A 16,356-nucleotide genomic window follows, 5' to 3' on the forward strand; every position below is an offset into this window, starting at 1 on the left:
ACAGAGCCCAGGCTCAAGTTCAAATCCCGGAACTAGAACAAAAAGAAATATAGAGGAGGGAAGGAATGAGCGGAAGGAAAGAAGGTAGGAAAGACAAAAGATCTAAAATAGACACTCTATAAAAGGAAATACACATGCTAACAAATATGCATATGAAAAACTGCTCTTGGGAGGGAAGGGGGTTATGTGGCATACCACTAAGTAAAGTTACCATCATGTTGTTTAATCATCCCTATTACTGCCTTTTACTCTTAAACAATGTTGCAATGGGGTTGATTACAGGCAGCTTTCCAAATCCTACAACTCTTGCACAATATATTAAGCACTTACACATTACATGCATACACTTGGGCTCCTAGGACCAAAACATAGGACATCATGAAAACTTAGTTTCAGATTTTAGCTGATAATCAATCAATAGCCTAAGTGAAGGCCTTGCAGTCTGACCGAGGCTGAGTGACAGGCACTAATGAGACCATATTGGTTGCAGTCAAATTTCCCAAGGGGTCAGTTCGGGTAGGAGAGGTGAAGCCTAGTGTAAAGAATTGGGTTGAGACTATATTCCCATAGGCTTGGGGCAGTCTTTGATCAAAGGAGACGTGTTCAGTCATCAGAGATTCCACTGAATACCCACACTGCATAAAACACAAAACTTAGCAGATGTTGGTCTTACAAAGGCAAAGGTACTGTTCTAGACACTCGCAATATACTAAGAAATACATCTATGGTCAAAGCAATAAGTTGGATGCTTTGTAAAGGTACATTAAGTGTTTGTCCACAGGAAGTAGCTAGCAACCAATTTTTTAGGGGGAAGAGAGTAAGACACTGGTTCATGGTGAACCTTGACCCTAATAGTCAGAAAAGTTAAGGTAGGAAGTTAACAGGATGAGGAACCATGTGTATTTGATATTAGTTAAGGAGACTTTTACCTCAATCAATTGGTCAATCAAATAAAAAGATTAACAAGGGCTGGGAATGTGGCTTAGTGGTAGTGCTTGCCTAGCATGCATAAAGCCCTGGATTCAATTCCTCAGTTACCACATAAACAGAAAAGGCCAGAAGTGGTTCAAGTGGTAGAATGCTAGCCTTGAGCAAAAGAAGCTCAGGGACAGTGCCCAGGTCCTGAGTTCAAGTTCCAGGATTGGAAAATAATAATAATAATAATAATTTTTAAAAAGATTAACAAATCTTCAAGGTAAGAATTAAGGCTTTTGGGTTTCTTGTCTTGTTAGGCCTGCTATGAGTTTCCTCTTGGCTATACACCAGCTTTACTAGGCTGGTCTTTATGTCTTCAGATGAACCCTGTTTCTCCCTCAGGAAGACTTTTGCTCAAGCATTCTCTCCACTGCAACACTCTTCCCACAGTGTGACAGATTGTGTTTTCCCAAAATAGCCCCAACAATATCTGTACTTCTAGAACCTTGCTATTCCCCAATTGAAAGATTAAGTCTGCCAGGCACCAGTGGCTCATGCTTGTAACACTAGCTACTCAGGAAGCTGAGATCTGAGGATCACAGTTCAAAGCCAGCCCAGGCAGAAAAGTCCATGACACCCTTCTCTCCAAGTAACCATAAGAAAATCTGAGCTATGGCTGAGGTGGTAGAACATACACCTTAAAAGAAAAAGCCAAGCTGTGAGCCAGTGGCTCACACACATAATCCTAGCTACTCAGGAGGCTGAGATCTGAGGATTGCAGTTCAAAGCCAAGCCCAAACAGGAAAGTCCAAGAAACTCTTATCTCCAATTAACCACCAGAAAACAGGAAGTAGTGCTATGGCTCCAATGGTAGGGTGCTGCCTTTGAGCTAAAGAGCTCAGGGACAGTGCCCAGGCCCAGAGTTCAAGTCCCCACAAAAGAAAAAGCCAAATAAGAGCATGAGGCCCTGAGTTCAAGCCTCAGTACTAGCACTAAATAAATGAAAAGAAAGAAAAAAAGCCATAAGGGTACAAGGAAACCAAGTTAATTGAATATAGTAATTGCCATCCATCCAAGAGGGAAGAAGAAATCAGCTAAATTATAACAAGTTTGTGAAGATCAAGTATATGCTAGGAAGTCAAGTTGTATAAATCAGGGCTCCAAACAGAAAGAGAATTTACACTTATTCCAAGCTCCATGGGGTGAACTTCTTTTACAAGAAAGGTTGGAACTGGGGAATGAGAACAGGAGAGACTCTTTGGTGCTTCAAGTGTGCAGAAAAATAATGGGCTACTGCAGAAGGATGAGCTGGAGTCCCACAAGCCTTTCCAGACCATTTTTGTTTTCAGCAAACAAAAGGCATCTGAGCCAGGCCCTGGTGGCTCACACCTGTAATCCTAGCTACTCAGGAGTCTGAGATCTGAAGATGCAGTTTCAAAGCCAGCTATAGACAATCTTTGTGACACTTATCTCCAGATAACCAGCAAAAAGCCAAAACTGAAGGTGTGACCTAAGTAGCACCAGCCATGAGCAGAAAAAGTGAGTGCGAATACAAGGCCCTGAGTTCAAGCCCCAGTTCCAGTGTTTGTGTGCATGTGCACTCATATATACACACGGGCATCTGAGGTAGGAGAAGCAGTAACATGTCTCGGCATGGTCTCAGCAAAGACTTACTAATTCTGGGGGAGGAACAGAAGCAAAGCCCATCTGCCTGGGATGGTGGGTGGGTAGGAAACACCCTCTCCCCATGTGACACAAGTAAAGACTCCCAGCAGCTGGGAGAAGGCAAGAAACAAAACACCCTGGGCTTCTCTTGAAAGGACAGGATCTAACAGGAACCCAAGCTAAGGTTGACTGACACTGCAGCACACCACGAGAATGGGCAGCAATGCTGAGAACACTCCACCCTGAAGCCCAGATGTTTACAGCCTGAGACTGAGGCTGGGCTAATATCTATGCTTAGCATGTGCAAGGCCTTGTGGTCAAAAAACACATCTACTGAGGCTAGATTAGGACAGCAGAGAAACTCACCTCACTTCCTGAGGCTCAGCATACCGAGGACCAGGCAACAGCAGTCTACCAAAGGGAGGCCTAAGAGCAGGGAGAAGGAACACCTCCTTGGCACAGGTGCACCGAGATTGTAGAATGCTCATCAGGCAAGATAAAAAGAGCTGGAAAGGGCTGGGAAGGTGGCTCAGTGGCAGAGCGCTTACCTTGCATGCCTGAGGCCCTGGGTTCGATTCCTCAGCACCACATAAACAAAAAGAAAAAAGCTGGAAGTGGCGCTGTGGCTCAAGTGGTAGAGTGCTTGCCTTGAGCTGAAGAGCTGAGGGACAGCGCCCAGGCCCAGAGTTCAGGCCTCACGACCGGACCCCCCCCCCCCCCAAAAAAAAAAAAAAAGAGCTGGAGAAATTCACTGCCCAGGAGACCTTCCTCAGGAGTGTGATACCACATGCAAGTTGGAGCTATACAAGGAACTGAAGAGTACTGAAATGGTAGAAAATAAGGTAACTATCAAAGCTATTTCTCTTCATTCTCGAAATTCTTCATTAAAATATAATTGACTGGTGCAAAAATAATTAACAATGTATTATGTGGTGTTTCTAAGGAATTTAAAAAGAAAATGCAGGCCACCCATGGTATTGCATGCCTATAATCCCAGCTACAGAGGAGGTAGAGGTCAGAGGATATCACCCAAAACCAGACTAGGCGAAAGTATGAATACTTACCTGAAAAACAAACTAAAAGCAAAAGGACTAGGGCATGGTTCAGCTGATAGAGCGCTTGCACCAGGTCCTGAGTTCAAACTTCAAAAAATGTCTGAGAATAAGAATGCAAAAATAGTAGGCAGGAACTGGAAGCATACTGGTTTTTCCATGTACTGGTTAAGGTTCTAAAAATATATGGAAATTCCATAATATTATATGAAGGTAGATTGCCAATAAGTTAAATATGTATGTTATAGATCCTAGGATAGTCACTGAAATTTTATAAAAACAATATAAATAAGTTGCTGACAGAAATAAAACGGGGTTATTGGAAAAAAAAAAAACAACCCAAAACTCGGTACAGAAGAAAGCAGGAGGGGCTGGGAAGTTAGCTCAGTGATAGAGTGCTTGCCTCGCATGCATGAGGCCTTGAGTTTGATTCCTCAGCACCACATAAGCAGAAAAAAACCTGGGGGTGCTGTGGCTCAAGTGGTAGAGTGCTAACCTTGAGCTAATGAGCTAAGGGACAGCGCCCAGGCCCAGAGTTTAGCTCCCACGACTACAACAACAAAAAAAAAAAAAAAAAAAGAAAGAGAGAGAGAGAGAGAGAGAGAGAGAGAGAGAGAGAGAGAGGAAGCAAGCAAGCAAGCAAGAAAGAAAGAAAGAAAGAAAGAAAGAAAGAGAAAGAAAGAAAAAGAAAGAAAAAGAAAGGGAAGAAAAAAAGAAAGCAGGAAATGAGCAGCTGAGCACAACAGCTCATGCCTGTAGTTCCAGCCAGCCCTCTGGCAGTGAGGCAGGAAGAGTTTGAGGCCGGCCTAGCCTACATAGGAAAACCTTGTTGCAAAACAACAAAAACAAAAGCAGGAACACAAAAATACAAATGGGGGCAAAAACAGATAGAACAAATAGAAAACATATAGCAAATTGGTACATTTAAGTCCCACCATAGAAAACTCACCTTTAAAATTATCTAAATATTCCAATGAAGAGTCAGGCGTTCTCAGCTTGGATTGAGAAAACAAGACACACCTTAAAGCCCTTTTCCTTCTTCCAATCCTTCAAGGCCATCTATAGCTTGTCTCCATGGTATAACTACAGTCTTCTATCTCCTCCACCTACCAGCTCAAGCATTTCATATCCACATTTAAAACTCCACCAAGCAGGTACTGGTGGCTCACATCTGTAATCCTAGCTACTCAGGAGGCTGAGATCTAAAGATTGCAGTTCAAAGCCAGCCCCAGCAGGAAAGTCTGTGAGACTGTTATCTCCAATTAACCACCAGAAAACCGGAAGTAGTGCTGTGGCTCAAGTAGTGGAGTAGTGCTGTGGCTCAAGTGGTAGTGACTAGGCCCAGAGCTCAAGCCCTGGGACTAACAAAACAAAAAACTTCCACCAAGGTCCAGTAGGTCCTTTCCCAGCTCTCAGATAATCAAATCCCTTTCCTTGTTTTCTTTTTCTTTTTTTTCCTGGAAACTTCACACTGTAGGTCTCTACTGCAAGAGAAAGAGCTGTTCCACCCAGCGCCCCAAGGGAAAGCCCGTTGCTTTCTTCAGGCATTTTTAAGCAGTTGGTTAAAATCTTATCTCCCTCTCCAAGTTAGCAAAAATTAAAGCAAGTTCTCTTTAGTGGATAGTTTTTAAAATTACTTTCACCATTTTTTGGTCTCTGAAGACTCCTTTTTACCCCTTTCACCCCCCCCCAAAAAAAAAAACCTCATTTGTGTCTGTGTTCTGTATCTGGTTTATACTTGTATGTTGTGTGACACGTGGCTTTATGGTTGCCACCTCCAGTGGTCAGATTTCCTGCAGCCATCTCTATCAGGCTTGTCTGCTTGGGCTGGCTTTGAATTCTGATCCTCAGATCTCAGCATCTTGAGTAGCAAGGTTTATAGCCATGAGCCATCAACACTCAGGTCTTACTCTTTGTGTGTGTGTGGGGGGGGGGGTGGTCCAGTCGTGGGGCCTGAACTCTGGGCATGGGTGCTGTCCCTCAGCTCTTCAGCTCAAGACTAGCACTCTACCACTTGAGCCACAGTGCCACTTCCAGCTTTTTTCTTTTTTACTTATATGGTGCTGAGGAATCGAACCCAGGGCCTCATGCATGCAAGGCAAGCGCTCTACCACTGAGCCACCTTCCCAGCCCCAAGCTCTTATTCTTTTCTTGTGGGGCTGCGAAGATCCTACACTGCTAGGCTGATTCTCTACCATTTGATTGATACTGCCAACCTGGCTTTTTGCTGGTTGGTTTTGTTTCTTTTTTTGTTTTTGTTTCTTTTGTCATCCTGAACTCTGGGCCTGGGCGCTGTCCCTTAGCTCTTCAGCTCAAGGAGAGTGTTCTACCACTTGAGCCACAGCAGTCTTCTGGTGGTTAATTGGAGATAAGAGTCTCACAGACTTTCCTACCCAGGCTAGGTTTGAACCACAATCCTCAGATCTCAGCCTCCTGAGTAGCTAGGATTACAGGTGTGAGCCATTGGCACCCGGCTTGCTGGTTGTTTTTTTGGAGAGAAAAAAAAACTAGCAAACTTTTTTTGCCTGGTCTAGCTACAAACCAAGATCCTCCAGATTTTAGCCTCCTGAGTAGCTAAAATTATAGGTGTGAGCCATGGGCATTTGGCCAGATTTTCGTTTCTGAGCCCAACTACTTATGTATGCTTCAATCTTAGCTTGCCTAAATTAAAACTTTTTGTGCATACATGTTTCTGCATAAACATCTTTAAGACGATCTTTAAATTACTATTTTAAAATTAATAGAAAAACTATTGTCACTCTTTAAAAAAAAATGTCTTTTATATCTGAGTCATGTTTAACCAAAATGCAGGTAATTCAGAAACTAACTTAGGCTCAGCCAAAGAGGGAAAAGAGCTCTTAACTCTGGAATGGCAAATGGGATTTTGAAATTTGGTTGTTTGAACAAATGATCATAATCTGCTTTACTCTTAAATACACTTTGGATTCAACTGTCTTTTACTATGTATGTCTAACAAATGTGTTTTTTAGGCAATTGTTACTGCATATAGATACAATTTAATATGGCTTTTCTTTCTGGGTGCTAAGAGTATTTTATCGGGAAAAGAAACTGTTCAAAAGTTTTATAAGGGGGGGCTGGGAAGGTGGCTCAGTGGTAAGCACTTGCCTTGCATGCATGAGGCCCTGGGTTCGATTCCTCAGCACCACATAAACAAAAAGAAAAAAGCCGGAAGTGGCGCTGTGGCTCAAGTGGTAGAGAGCTAGCCTTGAGCTGAAGTGCTGAGGGATAGTGCCCAGGCCCAGAGTTCATGCCCCACGACCTGACCCTCCCCCCAAAAAAGCAAAAGTTTTATAAGGTTTCTAAAGGATTTTCTAAAGTCAAGATATAACATGCTGATGAAGAATACCTAATTCTATGTCTTAAGGATATCATTCTACTTGGTAACAGAAAAAAATGCCTGGCTAGAGTATTTTGATGAACCTAGCAACATGGAAAGTAGAAACATCTAATGCAAGGAAGGCATGGAAGGACATAATTTAAGCCCTGAAAAAAAAAATAATTAGACTAGTGTACTAGACTAGACTGGTGTACTTGGGGAAGCTATCTTTCATAATTGAGAAATAAACACCTTTCATGATAAACAAAAGCAAATGCAATTCATAAACCTAAGAAGAGCAGACTTTCAAAGTAGGAATAGAAAAGAAGCAAATAGCTGGGCACTGGTGGCTCACGCCTGTAATCCTAGCTACTCAGGAGGCTGAGATCTGAGGATCGTGATTTAAAGCCAGCCCAGGCAGGAAACTCCATGAGACTCTTATCTCCAATAAAAACCACTAGAAAACCAGAAATGGCTCTGTGGCTCAAGTGGTAGAGTGCTCGCCTTGAGCTGAAGAGCACAGGGTCAGTGCCCAAGCCCAGAGTTCAAACCCCACGACCAACGAAAAAAAAAAAAAAAGCAAATATTTTCTAAAAACAACAAAGTGACAGGAAATGCAACATATCTTTCAATAATAATGTTGAATGGAAATGTTCTTAACTCTCCAATCAAAAGACATAGAATGAAAATGGAGGTATGGCTCAAGTGTAGAGTGAAAGCCTTGAGCAGAAAAGAGCACAAAAGCCCTGAGTTCAAGCCCCAGCACTGACACACACACACACATGCACACACATGTGGACGGACACAAACAACAAACACTGAATGGAATCTTGAATTAAAAAAAAAATGAGACCTAAGCCAGGAGCTGATGGCTCATGCCTGTAATCCTACCTACTCAGGAAGCTGGAATCTAAGATCATGATTCAAATCCAGCCCAGGCAGGAAAGCTAATGAGACTCTTCAATAAACTACCCACAAGGCTTGCAATGGAGCTGTGGCTCAAGTGGTAGAGCACCATCCTTGAGAACAAAGGCTCAGGGCTAGTGCCAGACCCTGAATTCAAGCCATAGGACTGGCATGCCCATGGGTATCTACCCCCAACACAAAGGCAAGACCCAACCATTTGTTGTCTACAAGAACCACATCTCATTGACACAGGCAAACACAGACTTAGGATGATCTTAGATCTTAGATCTTCCAAGCAAATGGACCCCCAAAGTCAGCAGGAGTAGCTATACTTATATCTGATAAAACAGGCTTCAAAAGTAAAATCAGTCAGAGGAGACAAAACAATTTTGTATTAATAAAGGAAATGCTCTAGTAGAAGAGACCAAATAATTTTGTATTAATAAAGAAAATGATCCATTTTTATATTTGTGCCGAATAGCAATGTATCCAGGTTCATTAAAAATACTTGTCTCTTGCCCATGTAATTATAACCCCTCTGTACTGTATTTTCACAATAAAAAATTTAAAAAATACTTGTCAAGTCAGATACTGGCGGCTCACACTTATAATCCTAGTTACTCAGGAGGCTGATATCTGAGGATCAGGATTTGAAGCCAGCTCCGGCAGCAAAGTCCCCATGAGACCTTATCTCAGACTTTTAGAGGAAAAAAAAATGTGGCTAATGTAAAAATTGTATAGCCTGGGCTGGGAAGATGGCTCAGTGGTAGAGCGCTTGCCTTGCATGCCTGAGGCCCTGGGTTCGATTCCTCAGCACCACATAAGCAAAAAGAAAAAAGCCGGAAGTGGTGCTGTGGCTCAAGTGGTAGAGCGCTAGCCTTGAGCTGAAGAGCTGAGGGACAGCACCCAGGCCCAGAGTTCAGCCCCACGACCGGACCAAAAAAAAAAAAAAAATTGTATAGCCTTTCACAAAGGATTCATAGGATATTAAAAGTAGAAGTCACTTAAAATATTTGCAGCAGTGGAGATGTTTTATGTTTTTGTTGTCCAGAATCTTAGCTACTATCTACAGCTGTCTATTCACAATAATGCAGCTGAAAAATAAATTTTTAATTTTAAGTTAAATTCAAACAATCCATGTTATCTTGACATCATGGATCTGGGCTACTAATCATCCCTTCTATGAACAGGAAGACTGAGCTCAGAAAGATGTCAGTGACTTGAATCAGCTCATACCATGAATAGGTTGGGAATCTGTAGATGAAGTTTGGGTTTTTTTTGTTTTTTGAGTTTGTCAGTTGTGGGGCTTGAACTCAGGGCTTGGGGACTGTCTCTGAGCCTCTTTGTGCTCAAGGCTAGCACTCTACCACTCAAGCCACAGCATCACTTCTACTTTTTGAGTAGTTAATTGGAGATAAGAGTCTCACCAGAGGGCTGGGAAGGTGGCTCAGTGGTAGAGCACTTGCCTTGCATGCATGAGGCCCTGGGTTCGATTCCTCAGCACCACATAAGCAAAAAGATAAAAGCCGGAAGTGGCGCTGTGGCTCAAGTGGTAGAGCGCTAGCCTTGAGCTGAAGAGCTGAGGGACAGCGCCCAGGCCCAGAGTTCAGGCCCCACGACCGGATCCCCCTCCCCTCCCCCCCCAAAAAAAGAGCCTCACCAGGACTCTTCTGCCTGGGCTAGCTTTGAACCATGATCCTCAAATCTCAGCCTCCTGAGTAGCTAGGATTATAGGTGTGAGCACCAGTGCCCAGCTTGTAGATGAAGTTTAATGAGTGGGTGTGTGGACTCAGATCTTGGTGTCTAGAACCAGCTCAATCATAAAATTAACATGTATTACTCCTCTGGACCTCACATCTTTGCTGTAAATGAGAAGGGTACAGCTCTTTGATCTACATTCACTTTGGTTTTTGGTGCTGATCCTGGGGCTTAAACTCTGGGCCTGAGCACTGTGCCTGAACTTTTATGCTAAAGGCTAGTGCTCTACACCCTACCACAGCTCTACTTGGCAGTTGTTGTTGTTGTTCATTGAAGTATGATCAATTTTCCTGCCCAAGCTGGCTTCAAATAGGGATCCTCAGATCTCAGCCTCCTGAGTAGCTAGGATCATAGGTGTGAGCTATTGTTTCTTCAGTTTGAGAGGTTCTAACAGAGTACTTCCTGGGACTTCCTATCACAGTGCCACCTAGTGGCTCACTGTGAACATTAACTCTCCCTGGATCAAATTCTTGGGGGGCGGAGAAAGATGGAAACCTGTGGAAGTTGACCACTACCCTCCCCCTACACACACACACACACACACACACACACACACACACACACACACACACACACACAACGTGAATAAGCCATCAGATTCCACTGTAATCTACTGTCCTCACAAGATATTCAGATCTGTTTCCTATCTACTTCTCACCTGCTGTTTTCACGTGTTTTTATTGAACTATGGGCCTGGGTACTCTCAGCTCTTCAGCTCAAGGCCAGTGCTCTAGTGCTTGAGCCACAGTACCACGTCTAGCTTTTTCTGCTTATGTGGTGCTGAGGAATCAAACCCAGGGCCTCATGCATGCGAGGCAAGCACTCTACCACTGAGCCACCTTCCCAGCCCCACCATCTTCTTTTTGAGATAGAACTGGGGTTCTCAGAGACAAAGTGCCTGCTCTAGGTCATGTTCACGGTGGCACAGGAGAGACTTGATCTCCAGACCTCTTGATTCAGAGGTTGCCCTCATGTCGCTCCTTAGGTTTGTCAGTGAATACTGGACTTGAGCTGGTTCTTAAGGGATGAAAAGTATTAGAGAAGCAAAAATGATTGAAAGTGACAGCCACCGAGGAATGGAAAGAAAAGGGAGAAAAAGTGGACCATTTGGTCACTGAGAATCCTGCTGGTCAGGGGAAGTCCTCTGATTCTATATACTAAGAATTTTTTTTTTGGGGGGGGTGTCTAACATCAGGACTTGAACTTGGTACCTGACACTTTAACTTATTGGCTAACACTCTACCAATTGAGCCATGCCTCCAAGCCCTATTCTAAAGATTTCTTTCTTTCTTTCTTTCTTTTTTTGCTAGTCCTGGAGCCTGAGAGCCTGGGCCCTGTACCTAACCTTTTGCTCAAGGCTAGCACTCTATCACATGAACCACAGTGCCACTTCCTGCTTTTTCCGTTAATGTGGTACTGAGGAATGGAACCGAGGGCTTCATGCATGCTAGGCAAGCACTCTACCACATTCTCAGCCTATACTAAGGATTCTTTAGGCAGCCTGGAAGAGTGGAAGTCAGGAAGGGCTTCCCAGAAGAAGAGGTATCCAGACTGAGACTGGAATGATAGCAGGAATTGGCCATAGCTTCCAGGCCAAAGAAATGTAGGAGCATATTTGGGGAACTGAAAGTAGGTGAACCACGTAGGAAGCTGGGTGTGGATGAAAAATGAGGCTGTGGAAAGAGCCTGGCAAACCACATTAAGATTGTGGACTCTGACTCGGAGCCACCGAGGGCTCAATAAGATGCTCACCTAGATCATTGGAGCCACAGATTGGAGTGGAGAGGCTGTCAGAAACCAAACTGGAGGAAGGGAGGCTGCTCAGGAGGCTGATGCAGGACAAGAGAGGAGGGTGGCTGGTGGGCAAGGGCACAGAAGGGCTGAGAGACACAGACAGATCTGGGAGGCAGAAAGAAGTGGACTTGATGAGTGTGATTGAACACTAGGAATGGTAGAGACAAGAGACTGTAAAGAGAGAAACTCTTTTTCCTGGTGTCTCATGGGTGATCAACTATATTAAGAGGAAACTATCTTCTTTCCAGCCACTGGCTGCCAGAAACTCATTGAACTGGACAGTTTGGGTTAGTGGAGGAGGGGGTGCATGTGCACATGCATGTGTGAGTCAATTCTGCAGTTTAAACTCAGTTGAAACTGGATGCTGTCCCTGAGCTTTTTTTTTTTTTTTTTTTTTTTGCTCAAGGCTGGCATTCTACCATTTGAGCCATAGCCCCACTTCTGCCTTTTTTCATGGATACTCTTGCCTGGGCTGGCTTCAAACTATGATCCTCAGATCTCAGACTCCTGAGTAGTTAGGGTTAGTGCCAGGCTAGAACTTGGTATTTTTATGAAATGTGTATGGCCATAGAAGTTGAGTCTGAAGCTCTGGTTGAAAGGGCTTCTAGAAGGTGTGGCTTAAGTTACCAGCCTAGCAAGCATGAGGTCCTGAGTTCAAACCTGGGAATCACTACTAAACGAAGAAAAGAAAAGAAAAAGAAAGGTTCTAAAGTTCAAAACAGCAGGATCACAAATAAGTCTTCCTCATGGATCAGGCCATGTCACCTTGCTACTGAGTAAGAGACATTACCTATCAAGACTGGAGAAGAGTGTAGAAGTCTGTTAAGGGATGGGTTGTGGATGCTAATCTAGGTAAGCTCCACTTATTGTCCAAAAGGAGACAAGAATATTCCTGGCTTGACAACTACTACTGTGGTACCAAGCAGCAAGCTGATTATCCACACTTTTCAACTTCACTGAAGAAGATGATATGTATCCAGAACTGATGGCTCATGCCTAGTCTGTAATCCTACCTACTCAGGAGGCTGAGATCTGAGGATCACAGTTCAAAACCTGTTTGCGCAGGAAAGCCCATGAAACTCTTTTCTCCAATTAACCACAAAAAGCCACAAGTGCCGGGCGCTGGTGGCTCACTTCTGTCATCCTAGCTACTCAGGAGGCTGAGATCTGTGAATCGCAGTTCAAAGCCAGCCCAGGCACAAAAATCCATGAGACTCTTATCTCCAATAAACCACTCCAAAAACTGGTAGTGTCCCAGTGGCTCAAATAGTAGAGCGCTAGCCTTGAGCTGAAGAGCTGAGGGACAACGTTCAAGCCCAGTTCAAAAAAAAAAAAAAAAAAGCCACAAGTGGGGCTGTGGATCAAGTGATAGAACAGTAGCCTTGAACACACAAGCTCAGGGCCAGCACCCAGGTCCTGAGTTCAAGCCCCAGGCATACAAGGAAAGAAGGAAAGAAGGAAAGGAGAGAAGGAGAGGAGAGAAAGAAAAAAGAGAGAAAGAGAGAGAAAGAGGGGCAAGGAAGGAAGGAAGGAAAGGAAAGGAAGAAAAGAAAGGAAGAAAGCAAGCCAGGTGCCAGTGGCTCAAGCCTGTAATCCTAGCTACTCAGAAGGCTGAGATCTGTGGATCAGGATTCAAAGCTAGCCTGGGCAGGAAAAGCTGCGAGACTCTTTATCTCCAATAAACCACTCAGAAAACCGGAAGTGTTGCTGTGGCTCAATTTGTAGAGCTCTATCCTTGAGCTGAAGAGCTGAGGGACAGCACCCAGGCCCAGAGTTCAAGCCCCATGACTGACAAAGATTAGAAAGAAAGAAAAGAAAAGAAAATGAAACAAAAAAAGATCACAAGATCTAAAGATCACAAGATCACAAGATCTAAACCTTTGGCTAAGAGAATAATGAAAGCCAAAGAAAAACATCAGGAACTGATGAGTAAGAGAGGCAGGCTGAGAGCTTCCACTTCCATGTCTGAGTCCAGGCTAAAGAAAAAAAATATTTTTTTTTGCTTGCTAGACAGATGCTCTACTATTTGTGCCATACCCCCAACCCTCAATTTAGAAGTAATAAATAGGCTGGGGATGTAACTCAGTGGTAGAGTACTTGCCTGGCATGTATATATGAGGCTGGATGTATGAACATTAGTACCTCAAGAAGAAACAAATATGATGAGGCATAAGAAAAAAGAAAGGCCAGGCACTGGTGGCTCACACCTGTAATTCTAGCTCCTCAGGAGGCTGAGATCTGAGGATCATGGTTCAAAGCCAGCCCAGGGAAGGAAAGTCCATGAGACTCTTATCTTTAATAAACCACCAGAAAACCAGACGTGGCACTGTGGCTCAAGACAGAGCCTTAGCCTTGAGCTGAAGAGCTCAGGGACAGCATTCAGGCCCAGAGTTCAAGCCCCACGACTGACAAAAAAAAAATGTTGTGGGTTTGATCCCTGGTACTACCAAAAACAGAAGCAAAACAAAGAAAAGAAGGCAAAGTATGGTTGTGGTACACTGGACTGCATAGTGAAACCTTCTCTAAATCAAAACAAAAGCAAACAAGTACCCAGGAGACAGTGGTTCACACTTATAATCCTAGCTACCCAGGAGACTGAAACCTGAGGATCATGGTTCAAAGCCAGTCTGGGCAAGAAAGTCCAGGAGAGTCCATCTACAAATTAATAAAATCCAGACTGAAAGCATGGCTCAAGTAGTAGAGCACCCAATGTAGGAAGAAATGGGGACTAGATATCCCAGAAGGAATTTGCCTTTAATTATCAAACCATTTCCTCTTCTGTCACAGATGAGCATCCCCAACAACATTTTCAAACCCATGCAGTCTAGTCCTAGGAAGACGAACTGGTTTTGGTTTCTCCCCGCTCTGCCAATTGACCAGCTGCATAAGCTTGGGTGCATTACTTACCTTCTCCAAGCCTCAGTTTCCTCATTTATAAAATGGGCAAACAAACAGATGTTGTGATGCCCAGTAAAGTGATGCCAGCAAAAATTGATGGTTCCATGTTGGCCTACTGTTTTCCACAAATGGATTTTTAAAAAAATCATACAGGATGTAGAAAAACGTGTTTCACTGGGGTGTGAGCATCTGATTAATTCTAGCTACTAATATTTCAGTCAGGAGAAGTAAGCTCCAATACTACCTTCACCTCCTTTTTTTTTTTTCTTTTCCTTTGTACCACACATGGCTCTTGAACTCAGCTGGGGCACTGTCCCTGAGCTTTTTTGCTCAAGGCTAGTGCTCAACCACTTGAATCACAGTTCTACTTCCAGATTTTTGATGGTTAATTGGAAATAAAAGAGTCTCACAGACCTTCCTGCCCAGACTGACTTCAAACTGTGATCCTCAGATCTCAGCCTCCTGAGTAGCTAAGATTATAGTCACGCGCTACTTACTGCCCAGCTTTTTTTTTCCTCCCCCTTTCCTTCCCCCCAGCTTCTGACCTGGACATATTTGTTGCTCAAAGCTGCTAGAAGAGACTGATAATGAACGATTCTCCTGGTGACACAATCTTTTGGCTGAGTCTTAGATTGTCTTCTATTGTGGAATCCCCGTCTCCTGCCAGAGTCTCTTTACTTACCAACAAACCAGATCCTTTCCACGGTGGAAGAAGCGAGCAGGGGCACGTGATGGTCTTAAATAAGGTTCCACACTGCAACTTCCTGCCCAGGGGTCTCTCTGTGCTGGGAGTGTTGAAAGGTGATCTACCCCCTACCCCTTACTGGGTGGGGAATATTGAGATTCTAAAGGTTGAACCTCACTGGACCTGGCTGGGGTAGGGACGGGAGGAGGGGCTGTGGAGTTGATTAAATCTTATTGCTAGTGACTTTGTTTGAGACAGATTCTCTATGTGTATCCCAGGCTGGCCTTCGACTTGTAACCCTCCTGCCTTACCTCTGGAGTGCTTGGATTACAGGCATGTACCTCCACGCCCTGCTTTGTTTTGTTTTCCCTTGTTTTGTGACAGGGTCTTGTGCTGTAGCTCAATGAGGCCTTAGTGTAGTATTATGGGCATGAACTCCCAACACCTAGTCTGTGTTAGTAACTTAATTCATACCAGAACTAGGCCTCTGGAGGCAAAGAAGAAAAAAACACCTCGAAGGAGAGGGTCCTGGATGGAGAGAAGGCTAGGTTGTAGGAAGCTGAACTGGCTGAGTCAGTAAGTAAGCAGGTCACACCCTGTCTGAACAGTTTTAGATGGCTCCCTCCTTCCTCAGGATCAAAGTCCCAAAGACCAGACTTTCCATTTCACTTGAACCAGCTCCTCGATTCTCCTTCCTTCCTGTGCCCTGGCCTTGCAGCCTCATGAGAAGGATCACATAAAAATTACGAAGGGCATGGGCTGGGAAGGTGGCTCAGTGGTAGAACGTTTGCCTTGCATGACTGAGGCCCTGGGTTCGATTCCTCAGCACCACATAAGCAAAAAGAAAAAAAGCCGGAAGTGGCGCTGTGGCTCAAGTGGCAGAGAGCTAGCCTTGAGCTGAAGAGCTGAGGGACAGCGCCCAGGCCCAGAGTTCAGACCCCACAACCAGACCCAAAACAAACAAACAAAAATTATGAAGGGCTAGGATGTAGCTCAATAGGTGAGCAGTGTGCTTTGCAGGCAGGAGACCCACAACAAGGCAAGAATTAAGCCAGGTGCTAATTGCTCGTGCCTGTAATCCTAACTACTCAGGAGGCTGAGAGTTGAAGATTAAGGTTTGACTGGCAGACAAATCTGAGAGATTTTTTTTTTTTTTTTTTTTTTTGGGTCCGGTCATTGGGCCTGAACTCTGGGCTTGGGCACTGTCCCTCAGCTCTTCAGCTCAGGGCTAGCACTCTACCACTTGAGCCATAGCGCCACTTCCGGCTTTTTTTCTTTTTGCTTATGTGGTGCTGAGGAATCGAACCCAGGGCCTCATGCATGCAAGGCAAGCACTCTACCACTGA

The 16,356-nt window shown here is 44.2% G+C and overlaps 1 protein-coding gene across 1 annotated transcript in view; it reads right to left on the reverse strand.

The window, feature by feature from the left end:
• Positions 1–15,289, reverse strand: part of Wdtc1 (WD and tetratricopeptide repeats 1) — a 75,067-nt gene extending 59,778 nt beyond the window's left edge. The window contains exon 1 of the mRNA XM_070037536.1: positions 15,008–15,289. The gene's annotated coding sequence lies outside the window, so the exon portion shown is untranslated. The remainder of the gene's footprint in view (positions 1–15,007) is intronic.
• Between the last annotated feature and the right edge of the window lie 1,067 nt (positions 15,290–16,356).

The sequence above is a fragment of the Dipodomys merriami genome, unplaced genomic scaffold, assembly GCF_024711535.1.
Source record: "Dipodomys merriami isolate MVZ:Mamm:240054 unplaced genomic scaffold, mDipMer1.0.p SCAF_28, whole genome shotgun sequence".
NCBI lineage: Eukaryota > Metazoa > Chordata > Mammalia > Rodentia > Heteromyidae > Dipodomys > Dipodomys merriami.